At 28.8% G+C, this 21,509-nt stretch overlaps 1 protein-coding gene and 1 pseudogene across 3 annotated transcripts in view; both read left to right on the top strand.

The window, feature by feature from the left end:
- LOC121117626 (uncharacterized) overlaps positions 1–21,509 on the top strand; it is a 121,052-nt gene that overhangs the window by 78,339 nt on the left and 21,204 nt on the right. For 2 of the 3 annotated variants that reach the window (XM_071888289.1, XM_071888291.1), the window contains one exon: positions 17,615–17,830. The gene's annotated coding sequence lies outside the window, so the exon portion shown is untranslated. Of the gene's footprint in view, positions 1–3,663; positions 3,796–17,614; positions 17,831–21,509 lie in introns of those variants that run through there. The other variant, XM_071888286.1, reaches the window with a different exon arrangement.
- On the top strand, positions 13,907–14,879 carry LOC121132108 (uncharacterized; annotated as a pseudogene).

The following is a 21,509-nucleotide window of genomic DNA, read 5'->3' as shown; positions in this document are numbered from 1 at the left end:
TATATTATCTCAAGAATAAATGTTATAATCGGTCAAACTCGATGCATTGAACTAATCAATTGGTACTATATTATTTAAGTATGATAGAGACAGAGAAATATCAAACTAGATTAAGAGGTTAGTCCATAAAACAATCCCTTCATTACCTCATTATGATGTTTGTTTTTAATGAGGTTGTCCTTAATTCATTCTAATATATATATTGTACAATCATCCTTAAAACATTTACTTGATTATTATTAACTCAGATGTGTCCACGATCATACTTTACCAAAGGCATCCGCAGGATTATATATATATATATTTCTTTTTGGAGGAGGGGGGAGGGGCTTGGTTTTTGGAATTTTTGTGAGAAAAATTTGAAAAACTATATATTTTTTAAACAAAATTTGAAAAATTATGTTTTTTTGAAAACAAATTTCAAAAATCCAAAGCTATTCATAACAAAGTAATTGTTTTGAAAAAAAAAAAAAAAAATGTCTAATTTTGGTTTAATATTTCCAGTACGTGTCCAAAATGGTTCATCATCTTCCTTTTTTTCTAAATTTATATACTTCGTTACCATAATTGTTTATCACAACCTCTTAAAAAAAATCAATTGGATTGTTGGACAATTCTTCCTAAATATGGAATGAACATTCAATAATGGTTGAAAATTGTTCACAGTTAACAAGAACTAATTTAAATTTAACTAATCAACGTTCATAACACTGATAAACAAAAAATAAACAGTTAACAACAAGATACAGTTTAAACATTTAGTTACTGACGGAACGCCGTCTTGATTTTTATATCGAACAATTAGCCTCTATTTATAAAAACTAGACTTTCAACTACTTTATTCAACCTTAATTTTGTTTTCTTTTACGTTGTGTGAAAGATTATTTTCTCTCTTCACTTCAACTAAGGTTAAATTTTGACATGTTTTGTTTGGTGAAACAGGTAACCCACAAATAATTGATCACATATTAAGCCTTTAAATTATTTATAACAAGTTGCAATATATTTGGAGCTGATATAAAGAATACAAAAGAAATATAAAAATTAATATTTTACGCATAGCATCATTAATTGGACGGTACTCGAGGGCTAAAAAAGGCCAATTTTGACGCAAAGAAAGTGAAGGAAATTAACATTCACCTATTTGCAAGTGCAAATGGACCCTTCATGGGTCGATTAACCGTGAAAAAATACTCTCTTAACTTATCGAGTATGACAAAATATACTTTGAATTATTGTCCAAACAGGATAAAAGTTGATAAGGGCTCCTTATATTGAAATGATATTTTTAAATATAAAAAATGGATCTACGTGTCTCAAAATTTGTACAAATATTCCCTTGTTATTTTATACACGAGAATAATGGCAGTAATACCCGGCATTTCCTGGAGTATTTAGGCGTCGACTCACAGACAAACTTTGCTCTAATAATATAGAAGATAACTCTACCAACAAAAGTCCTTAGTGTTACTCTCTGTTATTCATGAGTACACTCGCAGATAGCTTTTAAATATTTAGATATTCTCTCCTCAAGAATAAACAATAATAAGCTTAATCATACTTTTTTAATATGATATGATGAGCCAGGGACTTGAATACTTTAGCCTCTAGAGCCTTCAATAGCTGTGATTTACTTATACACTTATCCGACACATAAATAAACATACATACAGACAAACTTTGCTTTATTAATATAGATAACATAAAAAAATTATTTATATAAAAAAAGTTAAATATTGCGTTACGTTTTCAGGTGCATTTTTGAACTTGTTTCTATAAAAAGACCTACAAATATTTATACTGTAGTCATTTTATCTTTAAAAATCCGGGAGAGTAACAATATGTCAAGGCAAGTAGATTTCAAATAATTCAGTGTCCAAAATTATAATTTACATTCACTGAAAAATATCTTTTTTTCTTAAACAAAAGTGTATGAGGTGGCCTTTAACTTTGCCAAAGGCATTTTGTTAATGTACCCAGCAGAAAAGGTCTTTGTATAGGAGGATAAAAGTGTTACCCCGTAAAAGGGACAGTCTACTATACATACTTTACACAGTCAATGAATAACACAATAGCTCAAAGATACAATTGCCAAGGAACAGATTACGCTATTATCTATAAGTATATTACAGAGTATGTTATATTTACAATGTTTTATCGTTTTAGGTTCATTTTGTTCTTTTACTACAGGGTCACAACTTCATTTATTCATTTTTTTAAATCAAATTCAATAAACATACCTACATTTGATCAGAGTTGTGAACTGTTTAGCTATTTACCTATCTATTTACATATTGTTTTTTTTTTTCTTGTCCAACAGAATAACAATATTTCAACATAATTATAATCTATTCGTTACAAACTTAAATCATATTAAATATATGACTTTAAAAAAAAGGGAGACGGGGGGAGGGGGTGTCTCAAATACTTCTTTATTTATATAACATATGCGGAATTTTGGTGAAATTAACATAGATTTTTTCCGAACCAAGCCCAATATAAATAAAACAGAAAATCAAGGGGAATTTTGAAAAAAAAATCCGGGGTTAAGTGGTCCCATATATTACTAATCCTTTTACAATTCAAATAGAAAGTAGTTGGATGTTTATATATTGTTCCTACAAAAAAAGCAAGTCCTTTTTTCGAGAGAATTTGCCTAAGTACTATCAAAGGGAGAGTGCTCGTAATAATTAGATATTTAAATTAATATAAGGAAAAATTAAGCTCTACAATCTGGAGGTCCTCAACACATCTATTGGCTTGGATTTTAATCGTAGACGTTCGATCCTTCTCCAAATCAACTTTTTGATCCAAAATATTAATTCCATTATTTTTGAACCCTAGATTCCATGTCCTTTGTGATTTGGAGTAACTTAAATGTACTTTTGCCTGTCATTTTCTTTCAGTCTTCTTTTCCTCTAGTCTCATCTTCAGTAGTCCTGACCATACAAAGCCCTCTTCTAAAAAAATCTTCCAATCCAAGAGAATGAATAAAAAAGTATTTCCAAAAGAAAAATAAATCTCCCCCCCCCCCGTTCTGAATTTCTTGATACAATATATTCTTCTCAAAGAAATTAGCTTGTTTGGTCCATTAGAAAGTATAAAACTTTGGCATATTGTTTCCACTTTTTGCTAAACAGATGAATTACTTAAAGTAATGTGTTCCAGATAAATATTCTGGATGGAACATTTCTAATTATAGAAGAAAATATCCTTGGGATTTACTCTAAGTTTTCCATTTGCCTCAAACACAGAATTTACATATTTGCTTTCATCACATTTGATTACTTTCCATTTTCTTAAATCGCTCAAAAGTTACATTTTCTTCTGATAGAGATTTATTACTACTCCATATTAGACTTCCTATGTGGATATACACATTTTCACTCTATATTTACCTACCTACAGACATATTGTTGGATCAGAATACAAATCTTTCATGGGGAAAATCTACAATAACATTGTAGACATGTGTATTTCATACAATACGTTTTGCAATAGTATAAAAAATGGCATATTTCTCTCTAGTGCCTTGAAAAAGTTATGCATTCATTAAACGAAAAAGGAGGGACAAAAAGGAGCTTCTACTTTTGCGAACTTAAAAAGGAGAGATACATTTTTCTTCGTCACTTTTTTCAATATACTACTACGAAATGTATTCATGTTTCCCATCTCTCCCTCTCTCTCTTATTTTTTTCTTTCTATTCAGTCGTAAATGATTCTGCAGAATGAGTACATCTAGTATAACAACCTTAGTTGTAATTTCATGGATTGTAAATGAAGCGACTAAATAAGGTAAGATGGCCTTCAGTTCCTCCACGACACTTTATTCTGCGAATCAATTATGAATATTTTTATTAGTAGTATTTAGTATTAGAACTATATTCGTCAAGGGATTTCATACTTATTTTTATATTATTATATGTAGTAATTGTTTATAGTTTTTAATATGAGAGTTAAAATAAATTAAAAGTAGTCAAATCAACAGGTTATTGATTTTTGCTAGGAAATTGTATTGGTGATATGACTTAAAACTGTCAGGAGGTACTGCTTTCAGCTTATTATGATAAATACGTACATATCATGTCTGTTGATTACATTGGCAGTCCTTCAACACGGAAAGAATTTATTTGAAAGACCATATTGGGCATACATTCAGCCTCATGAATCAAATAAAGACTTTAAACTATAAGAAACATTTTTATATATCTCAGCTCATCCTAGAAATTTGAATCCAAAGTCTATAATTGAACGTTTATGAAATATTGGACTGTATACACTTAAGATGCCACAATACATTGGGCATGTATATCTTTCAAAATATTTGTCCAAGACTTTTTTTTGTGTTAACTCATCAAATTTGTTTAATCTTTTGACTATTCAGTATTTACTATACAATATATGGATGCGACATAAAAATTTCAATCTTATCTGAAATTGTACAATTTGAAATTGAATATGTACTTAAGACAACATTAGCTCCTTATTGTCTCCTTGACAATAAAATGATTTTTTTTCCTTCTTATTTTAGATACATAAAATAATTTCTTTCCAAGGATGTACCTTATGTACAACTTCGATGGTACATTTTCTCTATATGGCCTTATATTTGATCCTTAAAGACTTGCGTAGATGTCTTTAGATTAATTTCAAGTAAAATTATATTTCTTAGATTATAATTTGATGATCATAACAACGCAAATACAATAGGGCATGAGAAAACTAAAAGAATATATTATGTGGAAGATGGTGTCGAAGAATGTCGAAATATAATAGAATGGCTGGACAAAATTTAAAATTATTTACTAATATTTTATTTAAATATTTATGTGGCATGTCACCTCAAAATCAATCTTAATTAATAAGCAAAATAATAAGTACTTCCAAAATTATTTATTTATAAAGATAAACAAAATAATTACATACCTATTTGGTTGAGATATTTAAGAGTAATGACTATATTCTACATTTTATATACGGGGACTGTCAACAAAAAAGCAACCTAGAATTATTTTTCTCAAAATTGAGTGTGCATTAATTATTTATTTTTTGACGTATTATTGTCAATTTCCACCAACAAATTATTCTTATTGGCCCTTTGGAGGTGCCACAAATTACACAAAATTGTGATTAATTGATAACTTTTTACTTAATAGTTCATATCGGGGCCAATATAAATGCCTTTAAATAAACACAGGCCATATGTAGCTAAATATAAAAATATTTGTTTTAGATAAAATTCTTTGGTTTCTTAATTCATCCAAAATTCATTGAAAAAAAAAATCTATAATTAACTCAAATGTGTGTAATAATATATATAAATTAAAAAAATAAATTGAGATTTCTTCCTTTTCTTGATTTTGAAGAGCGTATTAGACTTTATTGTTTATGATATCATCTTTTAAATATATTCCATGTTTTGATTTATTTTCATTGTGTTTTTTTTTTAAATATAAAATTCCGTTAGTAAAGATTGATGTCCATCATAGGGAATCTTAGTTGATGAGTATATAGATTGCTCTACCACACTATTTACCAAATCATTTTATTGAGTATCAGTAAAGAACATATGAAATCGAATTCTGAAATTTTCTAAGGCTGATGCGCTGAACGAGAAACAGGGCAAAGGAAACCCCTGTTCTCATGATAGCCTTGAACAAAGTTGTGTTGAGCTGTAACAAATACCTTCAGAGTTAAAATCTCCAAATTGAGAAATAAAATAATTTAAAAGCGTTTTTTTTTACTCTACTTTTCACTTGGTGAAGAAAAACAGTATTCCAAATTGGTTCTATCATACTATAACTATCAGAAAGAACTAAAATCCGATGGGGTTTAACCCATAATTTGACTCTTTAGAATTTCTAAATACAATATATTATTTGTAGTATTTGAGAAGTTAAATGTTCCTGCCTTAAATCATCTTCGCACTTAACGATAACTGACTGTATTTGCCAATTTTGAAGATATGCATAGGGTGAAAGCATCTTAATTTTCTCTGTCTTTTCCGCCCACAGAATAATTTCATAAACAAATGGAAGATTGTTATTTGCTTAAAATAAACGTAAGAACAATAATTTTTGTTTGATTTTTTGTTCATGAACCATATATATATATATGCATTATGCATGTATATAGTATTTAAGGCCTCTAATGAGCAATATTTCTGCAATACTGTCTTAAGATCAAGTGAAGTAATAATTCTAAAATAAAACATATAACCTTACGCTAATAAATACTAAGCATGTTTAGCGTGCTATTTTTTTTTAGTTGGCAATCTGAGCAGTGTATTAATTTTCCCAAAGCTATTATTATTATTAAGGAGGGAACATCCAAGTATGTATAAAGTAACAAGGAAACTGTTTACTCATAAAATGACGGAGAGTACAAGTGAGGATTTGTTGGAGATTTATAATTGTAAGTACCTGTTGGACTCAGAGTAGAATTGATGATCAAAAATTTATCAATTTATGTCTATGTCCTTACTTGATACAGAGTGGGACTTGCATTTATATCTTTAGTCTCATAGCTTATCACAGCTTATGTAATGAATCGTTATTACAGCTAAGCTGCTCTCCTTATAAATATTCTTCAAATTGTCAGAATTACCATATTATTTTTGGGATTTTTTTTTTACATACAGAAAATGCTTAAGGTTTACCCCCTTGCATATACCAATAGAATATTCATGTAATTTACGGTGGTTCCCAACAGGTGCGTTACGTAGCCCTTGTGCTCCGTTGAGTGTTGTCAAGAGCTCATCGAGAGATCACATTAATAACAAATAAATTTTTAATGGAACATATTATATATCACGTATAATATTTATAGATGCTATAGGCTTCCACAGTAGTGAAAAGGTTGGGAATTACTAATGTAATAGGATGCGTTTAGAAAAAGATAAAAATATTTTTTTTTATACACTATGAAATATGTAAAGAAACATTTATGAATTTTAAGATATTTGTTTTATTTTACAATTAATTTAGTCTTAATATATTTTTGTTCTGCTAATTCCTTTCATTTCTTGTTTTAATAGTATATAACAAATGAATTTATTATTCTCAAAGCAGCATATAGATACATAATTATTTACGTTAATGAGGAGAATCAAATTATAATGAGATAATTATATATCATAGTATTAATAAGGTATTGAATTGGTATATATTTATATGTAAGTTGAAGGTAATTAAATACAAGGGTTTCTCAGTTCCAGGAAATAGTTTATCAGGAAGTTCCTGGAAAACCAAGTTCCCAATTTTTTAGTCTTTATAATTTCTTAGACTAGATGGTAAATAATGAGTACTTTAAAAATTAAGTGACATAAACATTAAAATAGTTTTGAAAAGTCATAAAAAATTCCTCGTATTTTCTACGTAAGGTGAAGTTGTAGTAAAATAATCAATCTTAAGTTTGTTATAAATGCTTGTTTGGGCATTATTTGCATAGAAAAATCTTAGTATTTATTAAATTATATATTTGGAAAGCTCATATTATGGAATAGTTAAATTGAGATATTTCCCAGAAAATTCTGGTAAAACCGAATCACGATATCCAGGGAGATCAACATTTGTACATAGTATTCTATCACTTACCTAAGAGCTCCAAAGTTTTTTCATGAATTGCATGAAATTGTTATTACTGATAAAGTAATATACTTTACATAAAAATTTAAATTATTATAATAATTATAGGGATTCTCACTACTAACTGATCAGTCTACCTGTACTAAATGTCCGAAACTGTTATTCTTCCGCGCCCGTACTGAAGGGAGAGTTCAGCGCAGCATTTGTAAGCAGTACTCAGGTGGCTTTAGAACACCTGCGTTACCATTTGTCAGATGTACCTAAAAAAATATTTGCAATTTTATTTTGTTCATAAAGAGAAACCAATTTACACCTAATCTTTAATCCAGTAAGATTAACTGGTTTCTTTCTTTGGCATAGCAATGGATGTCGTCATGACCAGTGCCTCATTTCTAAGAAGTAACGTCCCTTGGACGCTATTTCCAAGTTATTAGTTATGCAAATAACTATATATAATATAGATAGATAGATACAGTCCGTTTTTATTAATAAAATTCACAATTTAAATACAAAAAGATAGCATTAAAATTGTCTCAAACAATCAACTACAATATATACATTACTCTAATTATCTGAACTTTGTAGTATTGCTGTATCACGGATGTTTTTCTCATAAATCTCGTAGTAGACTAGCAATATTTGTTGAAATTAAAATCCCCCTTGCCCCTCTTACTTATTTCTAAAAAATTTATATTCGACCATTTTAAATTCATTGCAATTATCAAAAAAATCTATCTTAATCAATTGATTCAATGTTGAAAAAGAAAGAAAATATTGATATTATGATTAGTTTCACAAGTTTTATTGCATTTAACATCCTTCATGGCCCTTATTAGTGCAAACATGAAACAGACATCATTGAACAGTCTTTGTTTTATCTCTTTTTGTCAAAATCTAATAATAAAGATTGATTTGTACATGATGGTTTTATAAGGGGGTAGGAAAGGGTGTCGTTATAACTATCGTTATAATTTTTAACCTTTGAAAATATATATTATGTATTTATATTTTTTTAATGTTATATTTATGAAGTAGGTACTAAAACTGTAAGCCTATAATTTCATTTTGATTCACTTCATAATATGAGAATTATGTAATTTTCAAAAAAAAAGGCAATATTAATTTATCGACCACTACAGGAATATTCCATTATTGCATCATCCTTATCTCAAGTAGGGATAGGAAAGGTCCTGGAGCCGATTTTGAAGAACTCAGGTACAGTATAAGTTAACTTGCGATATGCAAAAAGATTGAGACCCAATTTGGCTTTGGGTCCTGCAACTTTTTACAAAGCTTAAAAAAGCTTGTAGTTTACCTTTTTAAAACAATATATCATCTAGATTGAACGCAGCATCTCTATTTATCTTGATTGGTGCTCGAAGTATTGTCTACATAAACAATTGTATTGGGGACCTTTATTGTATCACTCAACCTTTCCTCTGAAAAGAAACAGAAAAATAGACAAAAATAGGTAGGTAGTAGTGAGTCAATTATTCCAACTATGGAATTATTATTCAATATCTCAGGAATAGCCACGGACACTCTCTATGACAGAAATATTACAGATATATATTGTGTTGTCAATTGCTTATGTTTCTTTTTTTTTTCCCTCCTAATTAATAGTCTTAATATTGGTTAGTTCAATTCTAACTATTTCTTATTAAGCTGTGAATATGTATCACCTATTTTTGAATAATAATTCATTAGTAGGAAGAATTTGCTTACTACCAACTGATTTTTAGCCTTTCTTCTGTTTTTTTTTTTTTTTTAAAGAAGAGGTTGTTGTATGATATGGTACAGGTACTAACGTGTCCAATAATATTATAATAATACTCAAATAATAATTAATAATTATGTTACTATATTTATCAAAATTGGGGGAAAATGCTCATTAATTGAGACAAATATCCGTCTAATTTCGTTTAGAATCTGGATCACAAAAGTTTGGGTACCGACATTTAGCTGAAATTTTTCGTCTTCAGATCCAAACCGACGCAGATCCGAGAAAATATGTATCTGTCCTATCTTTAATCACAGGAAAGGGAGACCGGGAAAGTTACAACACTTTTTGCTTTTGACTCCATTACTCCGAGCTAGTTTGGCTTAGATTAGTATTTTATCATTCCTTATTTAGTACTCAAGACTAAAGTTTCGTCAGGTTTAGTCACACTCCGATCCAGTTCAGTCCTGCATATCCCTCTGTAAACATATAAAATTTGGTCCTTGATGGCGTTATTTATTTATTATTTTCTTTAATCAGTTCTAGTTTTGAAAGTCCGAGGGATCAGTTCTAAGAACGAACTGTGTTGAATAATTCAGGAATGAAACAACACTAACTTAAACTCAAAACTTGTACAATTTTCTTATAAAACTTACAAATTGTAGACAATATGCAAATCAAAAGTGATTTCGAAGTGTACTATTTTAACAAGATCCAAAATTTTCTTTGGTTCAACATGTCTTATACAATATGAGTTTCTGAATTATCAAGCAGTGGTGTGATAGAAACCAACAATTCAAAAAGTCAAAAGATAGCCCAGTAATAGATCTACTGTTCAGGGAATAATCAATTATTTTGTTATATTAAATTATTCACCTTATTTAGTTTGTTTTTAATTTGTACAATTTTCTTTTGTGTATAAGTTACAGTTTCTATGGAAATATATCTCTCATATATTTATATGTGCTAATGAGAGAAAACTTTGAGGAAGTGCGGTTTAATATATCAATTAAAAATCATTTACACCTCTACATATATATTTAATCTTAAACTAAAGTTTAATTAGCTATTTATCTTATTTAACTTGACTTTAATTATTGATGTATTTATTCTTTTCTCCAGGAGATATTTTTGGTTGGCTTACATAATATGTTTATGTATGTTAGCAATTCATGAACGACTATAATTTATATCTATAAAATTATTGAATCTACCGTCGTAGATAATTTCAAAAATGAATTATCAAATTAATTGTGTTAAAAATATTATGAATACTGGTTTTAGGGGAGGAGCACTTTAGACGATTGTCTGGACGTCCACGCAGCACTTCTACTTCAATTTCAATTTATGTTGCTCTAACAGGAGGAAATTTACATTATATACATGGACTTCAAAGACAATTCCTAGGAGTAAATGTAACAACATAATGTTCACTTATATAAATCAGTGTAATTCCATCTTACATATTAAAGTAACATTTAAAAAGTAGTATTCTTGTATTCGAGTATTACTGGAGGTAGAAAAAAGAAACTCGACTATACAAGAATTGACAATTTTCGGAAAATAAATCAAACTCATCCGAAACTTTTTTTTTCCCTTCATAATTGGACTTTAATTAAACTAGAAAACTAGAATAGTTAAAACTACAAACATTAGAATAATGATAAGCTAAATTTATACGGGGTAGAATGAATGAGTCTTTTAACACGTATTCAATTGTAATTTTGAAGGGTTTAAACATATATCTATAGCATTGTTGCCTGAATAAAAAAAAACATCGGTGTATTTAAAAAATGACCTTAAACTTATTGGTCATTCACTGAGGAAAAAAGATGGAAGTAAAGAGGTTATTGACAAGGACTGTATATAATAGGTTTGGGGAAAAAGTAATTTCGTATTTCTCACTTTATTTAAATGTTTTAAAAGAAGTGCACAGTCATCAAATTTAAGCCAACGCATTGTTCTGTTTGATAGCTTGTTGCCAACAAGAATTTAACTTCATATTGCCCTTCTCGTAGAAGCCCTTATCCAAATTGACAAAAAATTCGGAGAACCAACTTTCACAGGGTTCTATTGAAGATATATTTGTAACTCCAAACGCGTTGGCCATAGAAAGGAACTTGTTGTTAGGTCCTTCACATAGATAGGATGCATATAACTTCAAGGAGCTTTTGGCAGGTCATCAAAGATGAATGCGGCCTGGCGCTGTCTTGATCAAACACGATTAATCTCCTATTCGCCAATACTGGCTCCTTCTGTTAGATCACCAGCCTCACATGGTTGAGTTACTCAGAGTATAGGGCAGAATTGAGCGTTTGATCATAGGGGATCACTTATAGTAAATTATTCCTCGCGGATCCCACCAAACACAAAGAAAAACCTTCTTCCAATTTAATCCTGATTTGACCACGATCTGGGTCCCTTCGTTGGCTATTGACCACAATCTCTGTCTCTTGAAATTGACATAAGTTATCTCTTTTCCTCGCAATCCACTTCAGAGATGACGTATTTTGCCCTTTCAGGTAGCAAAAATGTAAAATATGACTAACTTTTTCCTTTGAGACCTCCATACTCGATGCACGAATGATACTGTCCAAAAAAGATTTTTAGTATACACTCACACTTTCATAACGCTTTATTGTATGATCCGATGTGACCAATATTGAACAAAATATACTTAATTTAAATTAAAGGCCATAAAAACAAATACGAAATTACTTTTTCCCAAACAATTAAAATGTATGAAATTACTTTTTAGTCTCACAATTAAGGTCATTATTGTGGTCAATGTAAAACAAATGAATTATTTATGAATATTTACGTATATTGAAAAAATTATCAAAAAAGAAAACTGTGTTTAACTTCATCTAGCTAAATTAGGGTTCTAAAATTAATCTTATAGTAAACTATTAAAATATTTTTTTTAACTCCCTTCTTATTAAAGACAAATCGGTATATTAAAAAGGAGAAACAACATTACAAATGTGGTAATTCTCAAAAACTTGAATTTGACCAAAATTGGTAATTTCCCTAACAAAAAATCAAGAATTTTGATTCGAATTCCACACTTGTTAGTAGTTTTTTGCTCAGCCTTTTAAGACTATTAAGTCATTAATAGTTTTAAAACTATTAATGACTTATTAAGTCATTAACAATAAAATAGCTTCCAAAACCTCGGCATAGAAATGCTTTAAGGTATATGTATATTAAGCTAAAGCTTATAAAAAAAACATTACCTATGTACAGATTCATAGATGAATTATCAATATTGAATAAAATATACTATTTTTCAATATATATTACATTATATCTTATATTATATCTTGAATTTATTTCAATTGATATATATGATAATGCCTTAAAACACATTATTGGTTTTCATTATTTGACAAAATATTATTCACGTATAGATTCGTTCATATATAACCTCATTTCTTCCAAATAACATTGCAATTTTCAATCAATAAGAATTTATTTAGTTTATATTTACAATAAGAATCTTTCACATTGCTTTTACGAACAAAAGCTCATGATTAAACATTGTCATGAATGTTACAGAATTGGTTTTTCTCCATAATGTCTTATTCATTATTGTATTGTTATAACATTTACAGAGTGGTCCATGAGTAAAAAAATGATTTAAACTATTGTTGGGATTTTTATAAGAATTAACACTTTTTTCCATAATTGACCACTATATAATTCAATGTGTTCTGAGTAACTTGACTGAGACACATAGTCACTGACTTGTAGCTATTGCATACAACTTTTTTGGAATAGTTTGCTTCCATCAAAGAGTATTTTATGAGATTTAAAACTGCATTGACCTCCCCTTCAACCATTCCTTATATTAGAAAGTAAATGGTATCAGGTAAAAAGGGAGGCAAAAGTACCAAAAGAGCTCAAAATTGATTTTGTCTGCTGTCTCAATACATATTTCCGACTTGAGTAACAAAAACTTTACACACAATACTTTTAATTAAATGGCGCTAATAGTAGTACTAACTGCTACTTTCATTCCCAACCACTTTTAATATATGGAAGATATATTATATATCACAATATATTAACAATATAAGAAAAAAAAATATCTTTCTGTTAAAGTCTTTTTATTTATCTCAAAATATTTATGAAAGTCATGGGCATAATTAACAGCAAAGAAAAGACAAGAAAATTGAATATAAAATATGTATCTGCAAATATTAACTTAACTTACGTATTTGCTTAAACATATACCGCTAGAAAGTAAATATTGCCCCTTTAAGTCTCAGTTCATATCATATGTATACTTTTGTATTAATGAGTTAACTAAAAACATGTAGTTTGAAAAACAAAACCCTTAAGCTATATGTGTTTTTTTTACTTCTATAAAATGAAAAAAGGAAATTTTCAACTCATTTAATTTTCTGTTAGTTTAAATACAAGTACAATGTAGAGGAGACCTTTGGACAGCTTCAACACTGTACTGAAGAAACAAGCTCTATTTCTAGAATATCATAAAAGCTATGGTCAAACAATATACATTAGAAAGGCAGAATATGATTCGTCAAGAAAAATACTTATTTGTAGACAAATCATGTGAATCAGACTACGAATATGACGTCGTCCTCATATTACAATTGGCCTGTGAGCCGCTAAAACATTAAGCATGAAGTTGATTGAAAATAAAACAATATTCTAAATGTTAATCATGAACCTCCTTTCAAGATATCAGATGAAAAGCATCCTCCATGGCATATTTATCGTATTAAAGCTCTAGAAAGCTGCAAATCGTTTGAAAAGGACTTATTTCGCCATTATCTTAGCTTTGCTCGCATCGTTGGCTCTAATATCCGTCCTTTCCTTAATAATTGTCTCTCAGGGAATTGCCTGGGGTTCACTCACGACTAATACATCAAATATGTGATGACTATTCAGATGATTGTTATTACTACCAGGAACTCAGATCTGAGCGATACGCTAAATTTTCCTTGCAGCTCAACGTTCTAAGAAAAAAAGTGATTCCATATCCGTCTTACACTAAAAACGTTCGATCTGGTGGTAACGGCTCGCAGAAGGTGTATCTTAATATGAGTAGTAATAAACTCAACATTGTTCTTACTAAGAGATTCACTTGCTCTTAACAGTTCAGGTCTCTTACCAGCGATTCTTAAAGTTCAGTTTGTTGATTCCGAGACGTGATCTAGTAGCACTGTTGTTTAAACATTTTATAATATTATTTGGATTTCTATTGACTCCTTTTTTATAATAATGATAAAGTGTTTCTTAAAAATAAAAAAGATACTTACTTATTTATTATGAGTTTTGTAAAATTACTTAGAAATGGATAAATTGGTATAGGTGTTCTTATCCTAATATTTAGCTAAATATAACAGCTAATATAATAGCTAACAGAAAATTATAATTGACATTGACCCTCGAAAAAATGGCAAAAATAAGATTATATCAATTCAATTCTTAATATGGCCCTTAAAATCGGTCCGATCCCGTCCCACGTCCAGTCCCTTGAAAAATGTTCCTAAATATTAGAAAACCTTATAAAAGGTATTATTTTCATTGATATTAGGCTATAGAACTGCCTCAGTTTATAAATTTTATTAATTTATTACTTGTAATATTTATATTGACAATATAATACATCTTTATCAAGAGAATTGACATATTATTTGATATTAAATCAATTTTTGACCATTAAAGATGGCGTTACATCACTAACATAAAAATAAATACATTTTATTTATTTTTCAATTGCCCATTTTTTTAAGGTCTTTATTTATATAACTTATAATGCACATCAGAATTAAAGCCAAATAAAATATTACGAAGAGTTGCGTAATAACAAAAACATAAATAAGCCTTATAGCTTAAAATTAAATAACCTAACCAAGACCTAACAACAATACAAGTATTGACTAACTAATTAATAATGACAGAGATAAAATAATGTAAAACTGGTGAAAAAATCTTCATTTTAAAACGTTGATCACTTCATAAAATGTTCATATTATTATCGGACGATCCTCTTCAGTGTTGAATAGTATCGGAGGGAATCAGAACTACAATACCGAATCACCTTAAGGGCGTAGACCCAGGAGCTACTTAACAGATTTTGAGATAAAAATCAGAATATCATGCGGAAGCAGATATAATTATTGATCTTAAATCTAACCTGCAAATATTTTTACGCTAAGTTAGCTTTGATACCATGAGAGGCTTGGCACTTAACAAAGCAAAATGCATGGCTTAACTTTCGTGCGACAATTTTCTAGATGAAATACCGAATAAAATTAACACTATAATTTCCCCTATGTTGTGGATTGCCATTTCTATGTTCAATGATAGAAACTCTTTAATTATTCCCACAAATGTCCATTTTTTTACTTCGTTTTTTGATACGGTGAACTCAAATGACGTATTGTGGTGCTGTTGACAATTACCAATAGACATTGAATAATGATTTCACAGTTGAGAAGAATGAACTTTATACTTCAAGGAAAAATACGAAAAGTATATTTATCAATGGGAATAAAATATTATTACATTGAACTCTGATAGATTTAAATTGCCCTATGTTAACTTTCTGACTCGTGCCATTGTAACAGGTACATATTGTTGTCTAAATAGACTTGTTTCTATCTCGATCGGAAAATATTTAATCGAAATATTATAATTATACAAAAATTACTAATTAAATAAAGTTATAATTTTTGTCAATCACGCAATTACTCGTAATTCCATAATTTTCAAATCTTTAAATACTAAAATTTTCGAAACAATCAAAAACCATAAGCCTTGAAAATTTTAAGATCCAAAACCAAGGTCACAGCCTACTTTTTTTCCGTAACAAAAATCAAAATAAATTTTAACATAAGTTTTGTTAAGCTAACTAATGGTTTTTTTAATTATGTATTGTATTTGCTTATCATTGATTTAGTTTACGATCTGTCACTTCATCAAAATGCTAATATATGTATTTATCTTAAAGCCTCAAAAATCAGAGTGGGGTGAGTTACAGATCCAAAACTTCATTTATTGGGGGGTCTGCTGTCAATAATGCCACATACTAAATTTTAGCCAAATCTGTTTCCTCGTTAAAATTTCCCAAGGAATGACCAATATATATATATATGATTGTGTATGATTGGTCCCAAGACTGGATTCCTAATCAGTCTTTTTTTCCCCCTTTTCACTAATCGGTCCGGTCTCCTTCACTATTCATTTAGGCCCTAGTTATCTTTTTATTTTCTTCACTGGGCTAGGAATGAAGAAAATAAAAAGAAGAAAATATTATAAATGATAGCTAGAGCCTATCTCTACTTAAAACCTCCTGTTTCAACTTATGAAATTACGTCTCTTTCAAAGTATTTCGGATAAAACTTCAATACCTGAAATGAATTAGTTAGTAAATAAGCTATTTCAGCTGTTGTAGTTACCATAAGTGACAAATGAGGACCGGTTTTAGAACTGAAAAAATTAATCAGACCGGACAGATATGACTACAGTCTTTTCTTTTTTTTTAGATTGATAAAAACATTAATTATATACACAGACACATTCATATATATGTTGTTACAAATTGCGATTTGTTTGCAAATGCGACTTGTATAAGCAAATTATTGAATAATCTATGAAATATTCAATTATTGTATTATCCTCGTTCCAAGGACTGTAAATTTTTCATTTAAAATTATTCCTCACATTTTTTTGGTTGTAACTTGAACAGTTTTATTATACAAGTTATAACTTTCATATAAATTTCAACTTGTATAAAAAATACGTAAATAAATAATCAAAATACATACAAATTATGTACAATAAGCATATTGCACTATTTTTTCGAATAGATTGCTATCAATGTATCAGTCTTTGATTTATTGAATAAAGATTTTTGTTAAAAAAAACCATTATCAAAGTTTTTTTTAGATATTCTTATCTTCATTGTGAGGAAACGTTATCTTCCTTTCCATCTGCATTATAAACAGAAAAATGATAATGTAAAAAGTATTGTGCTTTCATTAGACTATTAAGTGAGACAAACGTTATATGGGTAGAGTCACAAACAGTATTGTGTAAATGGAAATTTTTTTGGTACTATGTACTGTGTAAGAAGGTATGCACTTATATGCATAAAAGGGAAGAGTCATTATTGTGATATTACAATAATACAAAAAGCTAAATACATTTTATGTTGTAATTAATATGAACATTCAAAAATAGTATCTTCTATTGCCATATTAAAATGTATACTGAGAAATTATTTCTACAGAAAATAAATATATATATTAATACTTTTATTTTATTTTTTCAGGAAGAAGTCTGATAAGAGTTCTATGTATTTTTTTTCCTTCTAAAGTAATAAGTATCATTGAAGCAACAATACGAATAAATAATAGAATGAAGTTAGTTGCTCATGAAATACATTAAACTGACGTTGTTCTGATGCCCTGTTTTTTGAAATGATGATGCAACAAGGAGGAGAAACAAACTGGATTCAACTGAGTAAATGGTAGATGTGAAAACCAATGTAAGCATTTATATTTTATATTATTGTAGGTATTGATATGTATAAAGCACTGAAAAATGAATTGTACTGCTTTTAATAGGTCTATTATTTTGTTAAAGTAGGTTAACAGAACTTTCTCTTTTTATATTTGTCTGGGGACAATAAATTCATAAATGACCGGGTATTTGTTTGTAGAACAAAAAGTTGAAAATATACTTATTTGACCGAAATCCAAGATTCATATTATTATTTAAATGAATATTATCATCTCCATAAATTTTTTCGTTTCAAAATACCAGCCCCCTAAAAAATAACACCGATCAGGCCACATTTGTTCTTATAGATGTATAATTTATATACTCATTGATAAAACTAAGTAATAATTAATAAAAAGCCGTCTTTTTAGATTCAAGTCTAATAATTTCTGACACCATGCTTCCACCTTAATAGTATTGTAACTAATGACAGTAAACGGGGCCCATTGTATAAACTAAGATTAAACATTATAAATGGCGTAGAGTGGAAAATAAAAGGACGAAATTAGGGGACATTTGGAACACTTTTTGTTTATGGCTCAATTAAACTGAGATGGTTTGACGTAGACCAACCAAAAATTAACACCACATGCCTACATCTGTCTGCTATTTCTTGTGATTGATGTTACTTTCATTGGTGAGATACAATGGCACTTATTAAGTATAAGTAAATGTTATATTATTAAAATTACTCCATCTGACATAGGAATTGTTTTTGAAGGTCATATACCTAATGTATACTTTCTTCTCTGGGACTACCAATTGCTTTGATCGTTATTTTTTGACAAAATAGATTTAAATTGTGACTCATCAAACGTTACAACTCTCCCAGTAGACAGGAACGATTACAATCGTTTTCAAAATGGATTTGAGTTTTAAGAGAATTTGACTAAATAGTATTTTTTCAGATAAATTAATAATTGGATTTTTTACGTGTGGAATGATTATAACTTTCAATACGTTATAGAAGATTAAGATACAATAATATTTATATCATATGTAGATCAGATAAATTAACTCCCACACACCTCTTTAGGCTCTTGCCTTGTCCAACATGCATGCATGGTGTGAAGTGTAAATATATAATATAGACGAATAAACAATGTCAGGAAAATTGTAGCACTTGGTTAAACTGCCCTCAGTACAATAAATTCAATGTCTCCTTAATGAGTTAGTTTTGAATTTTGATAAGATTATATTGCCTGTTGTAAAAATATCCAAATCATTCAAATGATATAAATTTCAGTAGAAACAATATAAAACTACATTTAATTAAATATATAAAGATTCCTCCTCAAATAAATTACTTATACTTCCCAAAATCTGTTTTTATTCAATATCTCATCAACAAGTTGACAAAAATGATAGATTTTTGTCCACAATAACATACATTACATTATACATTGTAGCTGTTTTATTTTTAAGACCAATATTCTTGGTGAAGTATTCCCTGGTTTTCCCTACATATATATGACATCACTGGTATGAAAAGAATTAAGGAGAAACATAACGTCAAAAAGTATCTATCTCGAATTTAAAAACGCTTAATTTTCTACTCAATTACCAACTCGTATCCATTCATATGTACATTGTTCATATTCATATGAGAAATTCCTATTAAGGTCAACTTGTTAAATCATGCAGAGATCCTTTTAAAATTGATTGAATATATATTAGGGATATCCATCGATCTCCTCTTAATAATTAATGTAAATGCTCTGAAAAATTCGAATAGTATATAAGACAGGGTTTGTTAATAAGAAAAAAAATAGATCAAAATGTGCCGCAACGGCCCAAATAGAATAGCAGAGATGTTATTAATTAATTTATTTTTCATCCATATGAAGAATGAACTTTTCTTTTAAATTTACATTATCTTAGTATTAAATATTAAAAAGTCTTTAAAATAGAATCCCTCTTCTCAAAAATTAGGCTACCCCCTAAAATTTACATATCATTTGTATATTGTAATGCAGATTATTGTGAAAAAAATCAATAATTTTGTCGATTTATTTTTTTGATATTGGATTAAAACTTTTTTTGAGTATCATTACTTTGGTAATAATCAAATCAGTTTTTCATTGTTTTTCCTGTAGCTGATATCGTTTGAATTATTGACTATTTTCCTATCAGTGGATTTAATTGTATCAAAATTCAAAACAGTGATGATAAATATCTATAATATAAATTATATTATATCTGAATTTATAATAATATATTGAAATAAAATATGCTCTACTTCATTAATTCTTGTAATTTATTCAATACAAAATATTATTAAATCTAGTTCTTTTAATTTATATCTCAAACTTGATATTTTTGAACTTTTGCAACCGTCTTTTGCTTAGGAGACAGTTATCAGTTTGTCGTGTTGCATTCAAATGCAGTTTGTGGTAATACTACTCACTAACATGACCTTTAAATAGATATAAACAATAACAAACATATGTCCCAGTGTTAACAAAAAAACACTTTTTTTTTCGTTGAAAATTGTTTTTTTTTAAATTATTGTGATTCTATTTTTTCCCTTTATTGAGCAGAGTGAGTCCCTGTAACATTTTTCAGTGCATTTTTTCGGTTGAATGGTATTTTTTCCTAACAAGAAGTACTTTTAAATTAAAGACAAAACTATTATTGATTCATTGTTTTGAAAAGCTTCATACTTAGCAGAATAACTCACAAACAATAAAAAACATTGTCATAGAATTTTGACACTTGTTTTTTGAAATTTGGTAACATCCGAACATAAGGGGATTTTTTAAATAGCGCCATCTATGATTGAATCCCAAACTTTCCAGACCATTTGTTAGTTTGTATAAGAAACTTTCTTTAAATTAAATATTTCAAAAAAAAAAAAAAGGTGGCTCTAAATTGAACATACTTGGAGTGCATGAGGCAAAAAAAGAAAAAAAAGTGTTGCAACTGTCCCCAGTCTCATGAAATTCCTTAAATACAATTGACTTCCTCAAATTTACTTTCTTGAATTTAAATATTTTTGCCCTTTTTTTTATTGGGTTTTCTGTTAATTTTAGTTTTGATGAGTAGTCCAACCTAAACTCACTTCTTGATCCACCTTAGAATACGTAAGTAGGTTTATGTATCGTTAGGAACGTTTCTTAACCTGTGATCGGTTATTGACTCTACTTTAAGTACGTATGTTAATGTAAATACATACATGTTTCTTGAAGAATGAGCTCTGGAATTTAATATGTTCCTTACCTAATTATGAATTTACTCTGAATCTTTTTGGATGTACTTTTTTCTCTCACTGTTAAGTAAACTTGCCATCAAAATGATAAATTGCTGGAATCCTTGCAAAAATCCATAAAACCCCTTAAGAGATATAACTAACTTTATCGTTCACACTGGGTTAATTATAAAGATGTATCTGTCCAAATATTTTAACTTCTACTGTTAGATCCAGTAAAACACGATCCAACTAAATGTAAAACCTCACCCAGGGAACGAACAAATTTTACCCAAGGATATCATATCAGTGATTATTTAATCTCTCTCAGCAGAAATGATGGAACCTATTCAAAAGGGAAGGGGGGAGTAACATAAAAATAATTACGCAACTTTTCATTATTATTATCTTTCAAAAAGTAAATAACTAATCAGCCAGTGCTCCCCTGATGCAGCACCTATGTATCTCAGCTACTGAT

Source organism: Lepeophtheirus salmonis, chromosome 1 (assembly GCF_016086655.4).
Source record: "Lepeophtheirus salmonis chromosome 1, UVic_Lsal_1.4, whole genome shotgun sequence".
In the NCBI taxonomy this organism is placed as follows: Eukaryota; Metazoa; Arthropoda; class Copepoda; order Siphonostomatoida; family Caligidae; genus Lepeophtheirus; species Lepeophtheirus salmonis.
The sequence above is the reverse complement of the archived record's forward strand: the minus strand, read 5'-3'. Positions and strand labels throughout refer to the sequence as shown.